General features: G+C 50.6%; 1 long non-coding RNA gene across 6 annotated transcripts; it reads right to left on the bottom strand.

The window, feature by feature from the left end:
* Positions 1–497: 497 nt before the first annotated feature.
* Positions 498–4,054, bottom strand: LOC120673737. 6 transcript variants are annotated; one of them, XR_005674819.1, is made up of 6 exons: positions 3,203–4,054; positions 2,985–3,107; positions 2,724–2,912; positions 2,527–2,582; positions 1,766–2,444; positions 498–1,262 (listed from the first exon to the last, which is right to left on the bottom strand). It is a non-coding gene; the product is annotated as an uncharacterized LOC120673737 (long non-coding RNA). The 6 variants fall into 6 exon arrangements; XR_005674820.1 differs by having other exon boundaries at positions 498–1,813; positions 2,331–2,444; XR_005674822.1 differs by having other exon boundaries at positions 2,331–2,444.
* Between the last annotated feature and the right edge of the window lie 13,725 nt (positions 4,055–17,779).

Here is a 17,779-nt window from a genome sequence, read left to right as displayed (position 1 = left end):
GTTCCCAGGCGCCGGCGCCGCATCAAGCCCATGGGGCTGGCAGGCCGGGGGCGAGACTGGGTCGCCCCGCTGGTGTGGCACCGCTAGCAGGGGGCGGGGGACGACCGCAGCCGCAGGGCGTGGCGCGTGGCAGCCGGGAGGCCGGGAACCACCGTCCGTCGAGGCCAAGTCGAGAGAGTCGATACCGCTAGAGAGGAGATGGCGAGATGCAGGCGGCAGCGGTCTCAAGGATGGACACGCATAGACGTGATCTTGCGGATGACGTTCGGACGGGGCCAGCGACGTGTGGAGGCCGGTTGGAGTTGGGCTGGGCTGGGCCTTTGATCCAGTAAAATGGAGGAGGTGTAAAAATGTTTTGGACTACATTAGATTCATGCCCGTACGTAGCAACGGGGCGTAAAAATAATTTAGAGCAATACATAAAATTTAGGCAACATGTGGCGTTCATCTTAGCAACTTGATGTTTTGAGGCAAATTTAGATTCAGAAACATCAATATTTTACATAATAGTGTCATAACAAGCATCAAATTCTTTAGATAATAGTGTCAAACAAGCACCAACTTTAACCGCATAGAAGAACCACTAAAAACAAATGAAATGTCTATATATGACGATGAATTAAAGAGATAAAAAAAAGAAAAAGGAACAGGAAATCGGTCTTATATACATACATCACAGGAATTATCAATGGTTTGTATAGTATTGTTTTATGGCACTTTGGATGGCATCAAACCATCAACTCCTTGGCTCCCGCCGTACCCAGCATGTGCCCATCTATGCATGGTTATCACCGCACTCTCCTGATTGTCTAGCCTCCAAGGCAGCAGCGCCCTCCCCCTCAACTCATGCCGGAGATGCAATGGCAGTGCATGGAGGATCATGGCGAGGTCGGCCTCTGTTTCTCATTGCTGCAAACCTACAGAATTGTCAATCATCCTCTGAATCAGTATAAACATCATTTGGTCTTGAGGAAGCATGGTCAAAGTTAACTAAGGCAAGGCATCAGCACTTTCACGACTCATCATGGAAACTTCTAATTTCTAAAATCATTCATTCATTTAGCATATGTAGAAAAAAGTTGACTTATCTATTGCAGGTCATCTAGTATGCATATTTTGAATCCTGAAACACCAACACAGCCCACAGCTGCAGACTTGGTCGCAAGCAAGCTACAGAAGTAGTCACTGCATGATAGCTCCAAATTCTCGCATACTAAAACTACAACAAATTCCGCATGATTAGAGCACCAACTCCAATTTTTCTGCAAGAGTAATATTCATACTATCATGGACAAGAAAAAAAAATTGTCAGATTGCACACTGAAAGGCAATATTGGTATATTACTATAATCTTGCATTCCTGCTTAGCCATATAATTTATTTGTACATATACACGCACATTAAATAGGCATATATAAGTACTAATAGGGAAGGTAATAGTTCCTGGATCGAGTAGGTAATACATAATACAAAGCACAACTTAAAATTACCATACTTAAAGATAGCAATTAATAAATTCCCACAAAAAACCATGAGTTTGAGCTCGGTGTTTTTAATTTAGTAGTTATTGGCTCATAGCTAAACTTAATCTACTGAAAATAACAAGCAAAACCTAAGTTAAGAGACAGATCCAACTAATTAACATATTTATACCTATTTGATCACAGGTCCCTACATTATATAGCTTAGATCTCTTAATTTTCTAGTCAGCAACTCACAGTACAAGCTCTCCAGGCACTGGAATTTTGAAAATCTCGCACTGTACCTCATTGTACACGAGTGGCGAGCATTGGCCTACAGGAATCCTAGGAACCTATTTTGCATGAAAAAGTGCAAAAACTAAGTGGGCAGATGGAAATAGAACATGAAACATGAAAGGCTCATAAAATAAAATAAACTAAAGATTTTATGGATTTGTGAAGCAGGGCTGCTGAATCTGATCCCAAGCCACGGTACAGATGTAAATTTTCTATTCTTGTTGTCTTGTATAAATAAACTATGCATGGCTTGGACAAAATTTACGACAGACTAAACAGAGGAAGTTGGAAGAACACATGTATCAACACTTTAATCTGCATCTTTGGCATGCAAATAAATTACTAAACTATCAACATATGGTTATTGCTCTATTGTAATCACCTCTGAGTTTTTTCACAAAGAAAGCTGCCAAGAAGAAAATTGAGTTCTTTAAGAAGGAACATGACTAAGCATGGTGATGGAAATAGAACAGACCCTGAAGAATTGCCTCTTGTAAATTCATTAACTCAAAGACTCAAAGGAAAGTGCAGAGACTAAGAACAAAATTATAGAATCTATGGATTAGCACGTACATGATCAGAGAGAACAATATCCTGCCTAACTAAAATGAGCTTGCAGGAACATCCTAATAATAAGTTAAATAACAGCCCCCTCCGGCCTCCGCAATGCAAGCATAGCAGCAGACACTGTCCAGAAGGAGTGCATATTTAGTTATTCCAGGGAATCAGAACAACATGGTATGAGAAGCGAAGGAAGGGCATTGCCTACCATTGGATAGGAGGAGCATGATCAGCACGGGGAAGCAACAAAGCCTACAGCTCGGCCTGGACAAATCATGCATTGCAAATTTGCACGATTGAATAAGAAAAAGTAGGCAAAAAAAAATCATATTCCAATGAGTAAGCTAATAGTACTTGCTAGTTGCTACTACCAAATTATATATATAGATCCTTGTGGTTCCTTACCAGACGCAAGAATTCGTTGCAGTCACTTCAGAAAGAACTGCACTCAATAAGGTCATAGATATAGTTACATTTTAAAATTCTCAGTAATTTATAGAGACCCAACTATCTCCACCAGTATTAGCATCCAAAAACATTTCCTCTCTTCTTGATTCATGAACGCTCTGCCACGTTCTTAGCCCCAGCAACTACCTATACGAGTGCATGTTCAGTTATTCCAGCGAACCGCGAGCAGCTAGCTAAAAGAGAAGAAAGATGTATCACCTAGTGTTTTGTTTTTGTAGAGGGTGGGAGCTGCTTGCGGCTATGCATCTAACAACTAACTCTCCTGCTTGGCGATGACCCGTGCATCTCTACAACTTTCAGATCGAGCCTCCATGATCCCATCTGTGGTTGAGACTAAACATGTAAGCATTTTAACAAAACACAAGGTGCACAAACCAATGATCGGGAAATCAATTTGCATTAGATATCAGAACCACCTCGCTGGGGAAGGACAGGAGCTTTGTCGATGATAGAGGGCCAGGATGGTGGCCGCCCCCCATCCTCTCCGCACTAAGGACCAGCCCTATCCTCTGCGTGCGCTACCTCGTAATGACGGGGATGAGTCAGCTCCGGGACGTAGGGGTGAGAACTTGCGAGAGGAGGGAGGAATGAATGTGCGGCTGGGGTTGGATCCGGCCGCCATCGGTGAGCGATCGGATCGGGGGAACAAAGGGGTACCGTGTGTGGCTGCGGCGGCTCTGCTCGGCGGGCACAATAGCAGCTCTGATTGGCGGCGGCGTGGCGCGGTTGTTGTGTGGCGGCCCGAGCGGAGTGGCCGCCGATGCAGGGCAGCGGGGAACACTCGGATCGGCGACGCCAGGGAAGGTGTGAGCCCGATCCAAGCGGCGGCGACGCCGTGGAAGGAAACTCCGGGGATGGATCGGCGGCTTGAGCGGACGAGCAGAGTCCGAGCGGAGCGGCGGCGGCACCGGAGAAGGAAACGCCTGCCCGAGCGGAGCGGCTGTGAGGATGGCGGAGCGGCGCGCAGGCCGCGACCTCCTGCACCTCGGAGCCGCCGCAGCCGGGGTCGCCGTGGCTTGGGCAGGATGCAGACAGGGCAGCGTAGGGTAAGGGGAGAGGGGAGCGGTGTCGGCGGTGGGAGGGCGGAGCGGCGAGATCGAGGAGGAGGAGGAGGAGGCAGGCGAGATCGAGAGAAGGGAGCGCCGTGGGCGGTGGGAGGGTGGAGCAACGAGATCGAGAGGAGGCAGGAGATCTGGGAACCGCTCAGCTCGCGATGCGGAGGGTGGGAGGTGGGGCGTGCGGGGGGACGACGAACGAACGAAGCCTGGGGGGGGGGGGGGGGGGGGGGGGGGAGCGCGGACGAACGAACGAACGAATGACGAAGAAAAAAAAATCAGGTTAGAGTATTTTTAGTAATAGAGATAGAGATAGAGATTAGTGGGTAGTCCTAGAGAAGATGATTGTTAGCAACTGGTCGCCAAACTGCTAAAACTCGCGGTTGTAGCTCTCCAAAATGATCCGATGAATTGAGCTTTTCCCTCGTCCCATATCATCCAATTTCTGGTTGAAAATAGCATTGGCTTTTGATCGTTTCAGTTTTCTATGTTTTCTTCCTTTTTTTCGCGTGAGGTGTGTGAGGGTTCCGTACATGGGGCTTCCCCCAACATCTTTCTCTTGTTTCAGTTTTGTTCGTAGCGTCCAATTTTCAGCTGGTTGATTTAAGTTTGATTTGATTTGGGAGTAGTTAGTATTTCCATATGTTATTTAGGTCATGAAACAAGAAAAGCCCAACAACAAGAGGCCCAAGTCGCCAACGAGGCATTTCTTTGGTGAGTGTCGGGTACCACGATTAGGGACACCCTAATCGGAGTACTAAAATCACCCTAAAAAACACAAACCCATGTTAGGCAACTAGGCTCACGAAGGCCCACGACCTCCTTCCAACCTGGAACAAAGGAAATGACTCAAATAACCTCAGCATGCGGTCCATTCGCATCCCCCTTCGAACCCGCGGAGCGATCTCCGACTCGCTCGAGGGCTCCCATCGAGACCCTCGACTACATCCCTCATCTCCGCCCCGCTCGAGGGTAGCGGACCTACCCTCGAGCAGGCAACTCATCTCCGCCTCGCTCGAGGCCACCCCTCGGCGTAAAGGACAAACGGCCATACCGCTCACCCGTCCGTTGTACGGAGGCATTAAGTGCCAACCACTCCTCCACAGCGTCCAGGACGGACGGCGTCAGGCCGCCATTCCTCACAGTGGCTGTGACCGGAGTCCCGTCCGCCAACTCCGGTCACTGCTCCGCCATCCCGGACGCTGTGGCAACACTGTGGGACCTAGACGCGGGATGAAGCGCGCTCGGCACAGTTCCCGTTACTATTCTGCCAGCTCCGGCTATCCGGACTCCACCTCATCACACGTATGGCCCCGGACCCGCCCCTGCTCGGGAAGGGTTTCGGTGTCGCCACGAGCCCCTCGAAGAGGGATGCTCATCACTAGCAGCCGGAGGCCCGGACCTCCCCCCCCCTCGAGGGGTCCGGGACCTCCACACGACCCTCGGACCTCCTTAGTGTGCACGCCAGCATTTTGTCCAGGGGGATCCGAGATCGCCACGTGCCCCGTTACCGCTGGAGCACGCAAGACCCTGACCTGCAGGGCCCACGGAACGCCACCACGCCACAACTGGAGGACTGAACATCCTACAGCGACGACCACGCCGCCTGCTGGGGTTGGCAAGACGCCGGCGCGATCTCCGCAAGACTAAGGACGATATCCAGAACGACTGCCACGCCCGACACCATGCCCCACAGTGTACTTCCTACAGTATTCAACCACTGTATCCCCACAGCTCGGGGAGAAACGACGACTTCCGCGATCCCCTGTACATGTACCCGTCCCTCCTTGTGTCTATAAAAGGAGGAGGCGGGCTTCCCTTAAGGGGGTCGGTCGGCTCTCTAGGTATTACACCGCTCACAGAGCACATACTCGCTTCTAGCCCCAACATCACTACTCGCCATGCTCAACTCCTCTTCTAGCAGAGACTTGGAAGCCTCCCTCCCTCTCTCGCCTCGCTTGTACCCCCTACTACAAGCACTCCGGGTGCAAGATAATACAGTGCCCTCGCACACCCTCTTGCTGGACGTACGGCCCTGCGGCCGGAACCAGGATAAACTCGTGTGTTACTGTGTTGCCTCTTGCATCAACATCTGGGACGAGGAAACACGCAGCATTTACTAGTTAGGATCCGGACCCCCGAGTCAGGACGCCGACAGTTGGCGCGCCAGGTAGGGGAGATCGCTGCGTGACATTTTCTCTCTTGTTCCTATTTGATCTCCAGGGATGGCGGGTAGACCAAACCCATTTCCTATGGGCGTCTCGGATCCGCTCCCAGCGGGATACGTGATCTGGTTCGGGAGCCTCGAGTTCAGAGCAACTGGCAACGGCTACCTCATGGAGCTCCACCCGCCCAGACGCAACCCCGTCACTCCGACTTCACCAGCCCGGCGCAACAGGCGCTCGGGCCAGCATTCGCGACAAGCACGCGCAGAGCGGCGCCGGGCGGCACGGCTCACCTCCCCTACGTGGGTTGAGGTTGCCATGTCACGGCTCAGCGTCGCGGCCGACGGGGCCATCGCTTCGTCATCACGTGCTTCAGCGTCAACTATGTCGGCACCATCACCGACTGCAGCTCTATTGCCTCCCAGGGAGGGCGCGACTGCGGCGTCGCCCTTCCCCATTGGGATGCGCAACGCTGCGTCCTACGCTTCTTCGTCCAGCACCAACTTCGCCGAGTATGATGATCTGCCAGGTCATCATCTTCTGTCGATCCGCAACCTCATCGCGTCGACTCCTGACGAATCCTACCCCGAGACGGCGAGCTCGATCGCCGACGACGTCAACTTCTTCATGGACAACTTCACGGCCGAGGAGGCCGAGGACTACTCCGGGGTCCGCGACCCCAACGCTTTCTGCTCGTTCCAGCTCGCGACGGCTTATTGCCTCACCTGCTCTGAGGACTCCTGTGAGGGGGAGTACAATCCCACTCGGGAAAGTTTCATGGCCGAGCTTGCGGACGAGCAAAACGACAACGCCCCGGGCGACGACGGGGACGGCGGGGCGGACGCACAGGCGAACCAACCGATGGTGCCGCCTGCGGCCCCTTCTTCTTCGTCAAGCTCGGCGGCGCGGCAAGCACACAAAGAGCTTCAAGCCAAGCTCGACGAGCAACGCCGGCAGACACAGGAGCTGCGCACTGCACTCGAGTAGCAGCGCACAGCGCGTGGTGCACATGCCCAGGCGACGGCGCGCGTTGCCCGGGAGAGCATCCTGGCCGATGACAACGTCGACAAACCTCCGGAATTGAAGACGGTCGGCGAAAAACTCGTCGATGCGGCCTACTTACTCCAAGCCATGCCCAAGCCATCGACGCCTTCGGGCCGCAACTTGGCCACGAGGCACAGGTGCTCATCAAGCAAGCCGCTATGCACCAGGCCGAGAGCTCTGCGTCTCGCATACGCTCGATCGTACCGAAGCCTGCCGGTGGGACTGCGCACCAGGACCACGAGGCTTCTGTGCACACTCCACCAGCAGAGAAGGGTTGCCAGTTCTACGCTCGAAAAACACACCTCCCGGCCCATGCTCTGCAGACCATCCCCATCACGTGGCCGTTTGCCGTGTGGGGACTGGACCTCGTCGGTCCGCTGCAGAAGGCGCCCGGGGGCTTCACCCACTTGCTGGTGGCAATTGACAAATTCTCGAAGTGGATCGAGGCTCGACCCATCGGCAAGATTAAATCTGAGCAAGCCGTTCTATTCTTCACCGACATCGTCTTCAGGTTCGGGGTCCCGAACTCGATCATCACCGACAACGGCACCCAGTTCACAGGCAAGAAGTTCTTGGCATTCTGCGACAGTTTCCACATACGTGTGGACTGGTCGACTGTGGCGCACCCACAGACGAACGGGCAAGTGGAGCGTGCCAATGGCATGATCCTCCAAGGACTGAAGCCAAGAATCTTCAATAAGTTGAACAAGTTTGGCCGGAGGTGACTCACGGAGCTACCCTCGGTCATTTGGAGCCTGAGGACGACCCCAAGCAGAGCCACGGGCTTTACCCCGTTCTTCCTCGTCTATGGCGCCGAGGACATACTCCCCACGGACTTGGAGTATGGGTCACCGAGGCTCAAAGCCTACCAAGAGCAGCAAAACCAGCGCTAGATGATATATACACCAAGATTCTACCGCCAAGGCCACGATACCGCAAAGGTAAACATGAAGATGAGCAATTCAACAAATTTGGTGACATGGTACGCAGGTTGAGCATCAACATGCCACTCTTGGACGCTCTACAAGTTCCGACGTATTCTCGCTACTTCAAAGACATCATGGGAAACAGGCGCGAGATACCGCCAAGCACTGTCAAGCTAACCGAGGAATGTAGCGCGGCAATCGCTAATGAATCTCCTGAAAAGAAGAGGGACCCCGGATGTCCTACCATCCCGTGTTCCATTGGATCTCTTATGTTCGAAAGAGCACTTTGTGATCTCGGTGTAAGTGTGAGCGTCATGCCAAAGAATGTGTTCGAGAAGCTACGCTTACCGGAGCCGGAGCCCACCGCCATGTGCCTAGAGTTAGCGGACAATTCCGTTCGCTAACCTTTGGGAATCGCCGAAGACGTGCCCATGAAGATTGGAAAACACTTAGTCCCCGTTGACTTTGTGATGCTCGATATGGGAGAAGCGAGCAAGGCGCCTCTCATACTTGGGAGGCCTTTCCTCAAAACCGCAAGGGCGAACATCGACGTTGGTAAGGGGGAGATAAAGTTCGACATCAATGGCACCACAAGCGAATTCAAGTTTCGTCCACGCCTCGAGGTATGCAACATGATCAATGTCAAATATGTTCCGCCTCACTGCCGTATCACAGAGGAGAAGCCAAAGAAAGAGGAGGAGCCGAACAAGAAGGAAGCGAAGAAGGAGATAAAAGTCATCGCGTCCATCGTGACAAAGAAGATCGCTGCACCCGTCAAGAAGAAATCTAAAAGCCCGCCCGTGAAGACCAAAAAGACGACTAACCTAGAAGACAAACCCGCACCACGGATTGTGCGGAAGTGGGTACCCAAGACTGCAGCGCCATCACCGAGCGTTGGTCCGAAGTGAAGAAGAAGAGAGTCTAGCTATAGACTATAAACGAAGCACTTTGAGGGAGGCAACCCGTTCGTCGAGGCAAGAATAAAGCTTCCGGGAGTTCAACCCGTTCGTCGAGTCAAGAATAAGCTGCCGGGAGGACAACCCGCGAAAGGTTTAGGTAAGTGAGTCGAGAATTTTACTACGCAAGGACATGATATACTTTTGAACAATTGGTCGTTCGGTCGAACAATTCGATTTGGATTTTATTCGCTCGGTCATTTCGATGTTGTTTCTTATTTTAAACCAATGACATGAGCCATCCTATGATTTATTTGTCTCTTCTTGAGAAAGCCACATCCAAAATTCCATACCCATTTTTGGCGATCGTCCTGTCCATGACGGCCGGACCAAGTTGAGATAAAACACACGAGTAGAGCCGCGCTATGTTTATATTATTTAAATTCTTGATGCGTAGGTTCGCACAAACATAGAGAGAATTTTCAGTTTCATTACCATAGGACTAGAATTTTCCTAACCTAAATTATTCTGTTTTTCAAAAAAAAATCTCTCTCTCATTTTGGCAAAAATTAGAACCTAAACCCAAGACACACGGTTGAATTCGAGATTGTTCGCTATCAATTCATGAAAGTGAACGGTTCCGGTGCAACCAAAATTAATGTAGTCGGGAAATATTTTTCGACTTACAATGTAAAGATGTTTCAATTCCCCTCTAATTATTCATTTAGACTCATTGCATGCTTTGAGTCAATTCTGAAATTTCGAAGTTAGAGGAGGATTAAACATCTAAGCATGATTTGGAAAGGGTTTATGTGCTTGATTAACATCCATTGACCAAAGTGAGTTCACGGGAAGGAATTGTCCTCTCTACCTACCACCACATGCAAATAATCTAAAGGAGGGAGCAGCCATGCATGGGAAGGACATGTGATTTTCAGCAAAGATGGCACCATGTGATGAATGATTAAGCATGGGACAAGATGAATGACACAAAGTGAAGAAATAATGTTGCAAGTGGACATCAAAGGCAAAGAATGATTAAGCATGGGACGGTACAAAGCATGAAAGATGTATTGGACAGAAGCAAATAATTACACCAGTAAGCCGCCAGAGAAAATTGAAGTGGAGGAGAGCCAAAAATGCCCTAGGCCGGCCGGCCCCAAGGCCCTAGGCCGGCCGGCCTGGCCCCTTTTTAAGTGCTATGGTGCTCCCCCTTTGACAGGTACGCTCCTCACTCAGTTCATTGCTTATGTTCTTCAAGTTCTTCACCCAGAAACATCAGTTAGAGCCCTGAAAAATTCGTCCACCAAAATCTACTCAAAAAATCTCCGAAAATTCGCCACAAATCCTAGTTTGCTCCACTCTTCGATATATTGTTCTCCCGCCGGCAAGAAACCCCCGGTGTGTTTGTTTTTGTGTGTGTGCAGCAAGGAGTCACCATGAGTGGCATCATGAGGTTCGTCACCGGGAGGAGAAGGACGCGTTCATCGACATCCGACGCATCGACAAGTTCTTCGCGGAGGCACTCGGTCTCCGAGTCTCCGCGGAGCATGGAGGAAGACATCCCCGCACCGAGGAGCGACATGCTGCTCCTTGGTGGGATGAGAGACCCGAGAAGCTCCTCCATGAGATTCACCGAAGGGATGCCACCTCCTCCACGGCGTTCGACAAGGTCATCCGCACCACCACCATACAAGCCCAAGAATTCAGAATATGGGTTTATTATCTTGTCGAAGGAAGAAGAAGAAATGCTCAAGTTCATGAAGGGAAGGCTGCGAGCAAATTATGATTTTGATGATGAAGCATTGGAGAAGTTGGGATTTCATCATGACATCTACCAACTCTTGGAGAACATCGGTTGGAAGTTATTTTCCGACGGTGTCACGGTAGACATGCAAGAAGAAGTGGCTTTGGAGATGTTCATGACACTAGAGAAAACAACGGAAGTGGTGGATGAGAAGAAGTTCCATGTCTGAAATTTCAGCTCATGAATGAAGAAAAAGTCATCACCTATGGAGAAATAGGGAGTTTGCTCGGATTCAAAAGTAATGCATATGAAATGGTGCAAGTTCAAGATAGAGAGCTTGATGAATTTTGGACAAAGATAGCAAAAGATGTCAACCGCCAAAGGAAGAATATAAGTAATGTGACCCTCCAAATATTCCACTCTTGGTTGAGCAAAAGAATTCTCGGGAGGATGAGAGAATCGAAGGTCACTAACCAAGAATTAAATTGGATGTATGCTGCATTGGTGAAGAAGCAAGTGATTGATCCCACCTACATCATGGTTGAAAGGTAGATTTGTGAAGCATCATCCGGTACGGGAGAAGTTGGTTCGGGGTGTTATCTCACAATGATAGCCCGAGCCATGAATCCGGGGTTACGAGTGATCCAAAAATATTATGTCCCGGGAAGAGATATTGGGATTGAACATTTGAGGCAAGGCCATTATATCGGAGGGGATGAAAAGAATGGATTCACTATTTCTAAGATGGATATTTCCCTCCCCGATCAAAGGCTGAAATTATTCGCAAGAGGGAGGACTGATTGGCGAGTTGAAAATATTGGAAAAAAGGTGAAGCAATAAAAAAGAGAAAGGTTAATTGAAGAAACATCGGCATCGGCACAACAAGAAGACTTGGAAGTAAACCTTCCACCGCCAAGTTCTGCTTATTGGAGGAATGAATTTCAAGGTGCATCAAGTGGACAAGGATACCCGCAAGGATGGACGAGTCAATGGGAAGGAAACCAAGATCAAGCATGGGGGCATGCTGCGGCGGCGCCCCCCACCATTTAGCAACTACGGCTACCCACCCCCATCATACCAAGGAGAGATGCCCGACCCGTCATTTGGAGCACAATTTTTTGACCTCCCTCAATCGGAACAAGGAATGAGAATTATGGGTGTCTATGCAAGAAGAAACATGGAAGACATAGACGCCATCCGGAGGCACACAAACCAACTAGAAGATGGAACCGCAGGAATTGCATATCAAATGGGACTTCTAGGCCTGGCGCCATCGGAACAATTTAATGGAGGAGCATTTTAGCAGTATTAGACCAAGGATACAACGCAAGAGGCAATCAAGGAGAGTGATCGACGACAAGACCATGAATAAAATGCTCACACGAGTGGTCCGGATTTTTCTATTTCTTTTCATTTATTTTCAGCATGTGTGCAAGCTTGTGTGTGCGTAGCAATTTTCTGTTTTATTTATTTCAGCATGTGTGCAATTTGCTTTCTTTTGTTTTCATCACCATGATAAATAAATGCATCACCCACGCTTTAATATTATGGTTAGTAATGATGATAGAAAGTTTGTGCCATGATAAAATATGATGATCATTGCCGCCTTGTCTATTTTCTTGTGCTTGGTTTATGCATGATTAAACTAATGCTCTCTCTAACATGATCTGAAAATTAATTAAATGCCGGCTAATTCAATTGTGGAGGTTATGATAAATTAAGACCCATATCTTTTATTCTTGCTCTCTTACTTAAGCTTGTCAAGGAAAATTTAATTTGGATTTAATTTTGAGCTAACCTTGTCAATGATACCTTTTGCAATTGCTCTACCCTTCTACAAGACTAAATGATATATCATAACAAACCATAAAGCAAGAATTATTTTCAGGTGAATTAATTCAGGATTTATCTTCTTTGGTACGAGACTAAGAAACTGACCATTTCGTATTTTTGCGTACCTCTCTTTTGCTAGCCATTCTATCCATACATTGTGAGTTTCTATACCAGGAACATCGCAAACCTCGCTGGATATCCACCCTTAACCAAAAACATCTTTTTGTGAAACACCTCATTGACCACAACCTATATATTGAGTATATATTTTTATTTCGACCGCAAAACAGAGGAATCAAGAGCAAAATTCAGTAAAACATAAGCTTGGAAAGCACCAAAGAGTTTGCAGCAGAAAAATACGAAGAAGTGGCGGCCTACAGGCAGTAGGCCGGCCGGCCCAACACCCCTAGGCCGGCTGGCCTGCCCCTTTTCCTCCTCTGTTGGTTTCAATCTTTCACGAGGAGATGCTCCCTTAAATTCCAAAGTTGAGTCCAGAGAATTGATAAAGATTTTGTGCACTCACTCCATCAAGTTATCATCACTTCATTGCTTGAGGACAAGCAAACGTTCAAGCATGGGGGGTGGAGTAAGTGCATTGTGTTGCCAACGGTTCTGAGGAGCAAAAAGAAAGAAAGAAAAAAAAGGGAGAGAGAAAAGAAACAAATGATGAATGATGATGAAAAGCTTCTCGGTTCCTTTAGCTTCATTAAACTCCAGGTACTTCGAAGATTATTCTATACTCAATTATTCCAATCATGTGCAATCCGATAACAAGGACTTCAGTTGTGCCTTGGGATCAACCGTTACCATTTGCACATGTCCACCGTCTAAAGTGTGTGTTCCATTCTCTCCCTCTCCATAAAGAAATTATTTTCCAATGGTCTTTTTGACGAGTCTCGGTAAATCCATAAGAAGTATTTCTTGTTTTGATAATATCTTGATTATAATATTTTTTGTTAGGACTAACCTTTCCAGAGCTCCAGATAAAGCCTCACACATACATATGAGAGAAAGAAAGGAGAAAGTTCTAGTAAGTTTGAGAGACAAGATGAGCTGAGAGTTTTCATGAGCAAATTACAATGAGGTTTAAATTATTGATCTTGGTTTAGCATTACTCATGGAACTTACTTTCTTAATTCTGAGACTTGTTTAATTTTGAGAGCATGTGCTTAATAATTGTGGGGAAGCATTTAACTTGTATCTACCTTCCACATTGAAAAAGCTGGTTACAACTTGAACTATTAACTGCAAAATATTTTTGGAAGCATTGTGTTTTCTCGTGTATGATCAAGTGAAGGGATTGGACACTAAAAGGCAACGCTGATTTTTATCAAAGACTTACTCGAGGATGAGCAAGGTTTAAGCATGGGGGGAATGTTGGCGCTCCTTAAGTATCCATTTTATCCCCTGTTTAACTTTGATAATGGCATGAATTTAATATCAAAATCACTAACCATCCTAACCTCGGCCCAATTATTGGTCGTTTTCGCGTTTGCACATATATTTTGGAGGTACTTCATTTTTGCAGGTTTTTGACAAATTTTGGAGCATGAAATGACGAGGCCCACGATAACGCGATGACACGAAGAAAGAGAAAGGCCAAAGCCCGAACAAAAGACCGAAGGCCATGATGATTATAGGCCCGTTCGTGCACATCCACCCTCCAATGAAGCCTAAAGGACAAAGCCCACAAGATAAGATCAAGATACTTCGGGGCTAAGCAAAGCAAAGAGAGATTTAAGGAAGGATTTTCCATCCTATCCTTTTCCTCGAAGAAATCTCGAAGATAACGACGTCTAATGGGGTGCAATCATGAAAGGCATAAACTCTAGAAGACTCCAGGAGACTTTGGGAGAAAGAAAGACACGGGGCGGCGAAGAAATGGGCCAGGCCAGCCGGCCTGGGTCCATTGGGCCGGCCGGCCCAGCCCCTTTTTGAGGCGGTTCGGCCTCCCCTTTGACCTAGGGTTTCCTGAGGCTATTTAAAGACCCCTCCCCAAGGTTCACGGGGAGATCAATTCAGGAGACGACGCCAAGGAGCAGAGAAGATAGAGGGACATCTCTCGGAGAGCCGAGGGTCGTGCTAGTTGTCTAGGGGCTTCCCTAGCCAACGTGGGAACCTTGCAAGGAAGACCACGTCGGAGTTCTGGAGCTAGGATCATCAAGATCAAGGTAGGGCCCCGGTTGTGATCTTGTGATGTACAATCATTCATGGTGAAGTTATTTGTGATTCCGAATGTTTAGCGACCATGTTCTCTCTTTCGATTTCGTTCTTTTCTTTGGGTTTGCTTCATCCTAGATCTATTATCGAGATAGATCGCTTAGCATGATCTTGTAGTCATGGTGGCTAGAGGTTCATGGCGGAACTACCAAAGTGGGTTCGACTTTCTTCAGGGTACTTTCGTCCAAAGGGGCGGCGTCGTGACAGGGCGTTGCCACTGAGTAGGTGGGGTATCGAGGGGTCGGATTGAAGATTTTGAGTTTCAAGATGCTTTTCATTGAGATTCACATCTATCTTACTTCACTACATCTAGCTGGAACTACAACATATGCATGATCTAGGTGATCTAGATTGGTTATCTCTAACTTTCTCTTGCTACCTTCGGTGTTTGTTGTTTTTAGTAGATTAGATTCGTTTTTCACCATCTCAACACAAAGGAATCTTTATGCTAGTAGATTGTTTCTTGTATCTTTGGTTCCGTGGATTGATAAACCTTGAGGGAATACTCTAAGGGAAAAGCTACACGAACCGTGCGCTTGCGGTATACAAATCGGGGGTGCTAAGGAGCGTCAACAGGCCCCTCGAGCCATGGCCTCCCGCAGCTTCGCGGCCTCCGCCACGATGTCCACGACAGGCAGGGGCTGCGGCGCCGAGTGCGGCGTGGCTTGCGCCCGGTCTTGAGGGCTTTGGTCGGCGCGAGTGAGGCAGCGTCCTTGGCAACGGCCCCGTAGCTGGAGATTGGGGAAGGAGGGCTGAGGTTAGCTGGATTGGGGGAGCGATCAAATGAACTCAACAAATAAAACCAGAGACACTTACCCAGGCCGGGCACTCATGCTGCGCTTGCCCGTGCCGCTCCTTCGAGCCCGCGGCACACCGACACCCCTCGACGCCTGATCCAAGGGTGTCACCCTTGGAGCAGGCTGAGGCCTCGAGGCCATCTGCGCAGACGTCTCCACACTCGCCGCGGACCCATCGCCGCCCGTCGACATCGTAGGCACGGGAATCCCCTCGCCCGTCGTTGGTAGGGGCGACCCCCGCTCTGTCGCGGGCCCAGATGATCCTCCACCCACTGCCGGCATGGGTGACCCTCGTCCCGCCGCCAGCGTGGGCGACCTTCGCTCCGTCCCCATGAGGAGCGGGTCCACCAACGACTCCGGCGTGGGCATTGCCTCACCCAGCGTTGCTGGCGCCTCGTCGCCATCCCCTTGATAGACCGGCGGGGAACTCGCGCCCGCCGCCGCCGCCTCGCCGCCGCCCGGGGGGTGTGCCTCGGCATCCGAGGCCTCCTCCTCCTCGTCCGTGGATTCGGGCGTGGCGGGCCGCGGTTTCCCCTCCGCGCGTGCAATCTTGCACGCCTTGTCATGCTTCTCTTTCCTCTTCCTCTTCCTCTCGGCCGTCGCCTCCGCCGCGTCTTTCCGCTTCTTCACCGCCTCTGCGTGCAGGCGGTTGATTTGGTGTTCTTCCGGGACCGGAGGCCTCGAAGGGTGGCACTTCAACCCCTGCAAAACACAACCAAGTCGAAGTCAGGAGGCGGGGAAAGGAACAGCACAAGTCGACAACGAATTCGGAATCAAGACTCACCAGAGAAATGTACCCCGGCTCGGGGCGCATCTTGATCCTCCAAAGATCCTCGGGGTCATTGGGGAACTCCGCCACCGCGCCCCTCGCCCTCCGGGCAGCGATGTCCCGGGGGAGCAGCTCGACCGACATCCTCGAGCCCGAGGCCTGGGCCCCGGGGTGAGCTTGAAGATCGGCAGGACCCTCTCCATGAGAGGGATCACCCTCTGCCGGTGGAAATTCGCGATGATGGCAGCCGCCGTCAACCCTCTTCGATCCAGGCGCTCCAGCGCGTCGGTGAGGACCTTGAGCCTGGCTTGATGCGCTGGGGGCGATACCCCCCAGTCCCACTTCTCGGGCCTCTCCCGGAGCACCCTGTTGGTGAACGCCGGGAGCTTGCTACTGAAGTTGCACAGGTATAACCACCCTCGAGTCCACCCGGCGTTGTTTGTTGTCATCTTGTTGGAGATGTACAAGTTCTTCCGGCTTGGGCGCAAGTGGAGCGTCAGGCCGCCTGCGCGCGCGTACCTCTTTGTTTGGTTCTGCACGTGCTCGACGAAGAGCTCACCGCGGAAGAGGTGGATACACAGATCCCAGTGCGCCTCGATCCCCAAATATCCCTCGCAGACAGCGATGAAGACCGCCGCCTGCGAGATGGAGTTGGGGCTGAAGTTGTGCAACTCCGCTCCATAGTAGTCGCACAATGCCCGCATGAATCGACCCACGGGAACGCTGAATCCCCGCTCGTGGAGCCACACGAGGCTCACGACGTAGCCCGCGGGGGGATTCGGCTCTGTCTCCTCCGGCCGCGGGGAGATCCACGCCGGCGCCCCTGAGTTGGGGTTCAGCAGAAGCAGCCTGTCCTCGACTAACCGCTCCAAAACCGCCTCAGTGGCGGTGGATCATCCCCACGGCAACGGCTCCTGGACATCCGCCATTACTTCAGATAAAGGGGGGACGCGGGGAGGCAAGCTCTGCAGTGGCTGAGGTGCACTCTCGCTTTCCTTCCTCTACTTCCTCTCGCTCTCGGCTACGTGCTCAGAATGCAGGGGAGGCGAAGGCAAATGTCCAGGTGAGCCCAAAACAACCCCTTTCTCCTCGCTTTTATTCACCGCAGCGGACGGGTCCGCCGCCACGGCCAGAATCTACCGCATTGAATGCTGTAGATTTTGCTATCACTGACGGCCGGGTCCCATGAGCGCGGAGTCTCCCGCGCGCGTAGTCGGGAGTAATCACGGCACGGTAACCGACGGGCGCGGCGTGACTGTTGCGCTATTCCATCCGTCAGCCGCCGCCCACGCCGCTTCGCCTGTACGAGGTAGATGCCTGAAAAGGCGCGCCTGCACCGCACCGCACGAACCGGGCCACGTCGCCCACGACCGGCGAAAAACCCGCTCGCGTGACCCGCGACTCCGCGCTGTTCGCGAATTGTGACGTAATATTCCTCCCGGGGGCTCTTTACCCTCGAAGGAATCGCATTCCGAGGCCTTACTGATTAGGGGTTCGAAGCCTGGCCCGTCGAGGGTTCGACAGGTGCCCCAGATCGCCAA

Source organism: Panicum virgatum, chromosome 5N (assembly GCF_016808335.1).
Source record: "Panicum virgatum strain AP13 chromosome 5N, P.virgatum_v5, whole genome shotgun sequence".
Taxonomy (NCBI): Eukaryota; Viridiplantae; Streptophyta; class Magnoliopsida; order Poales; family Poaceae; genus Panicum; species Panicum virgatum.
Note: the sequence above shows the minus strand (reverse complement) of the source record. Positions and strands in the feature narration are given on the sequence as shown.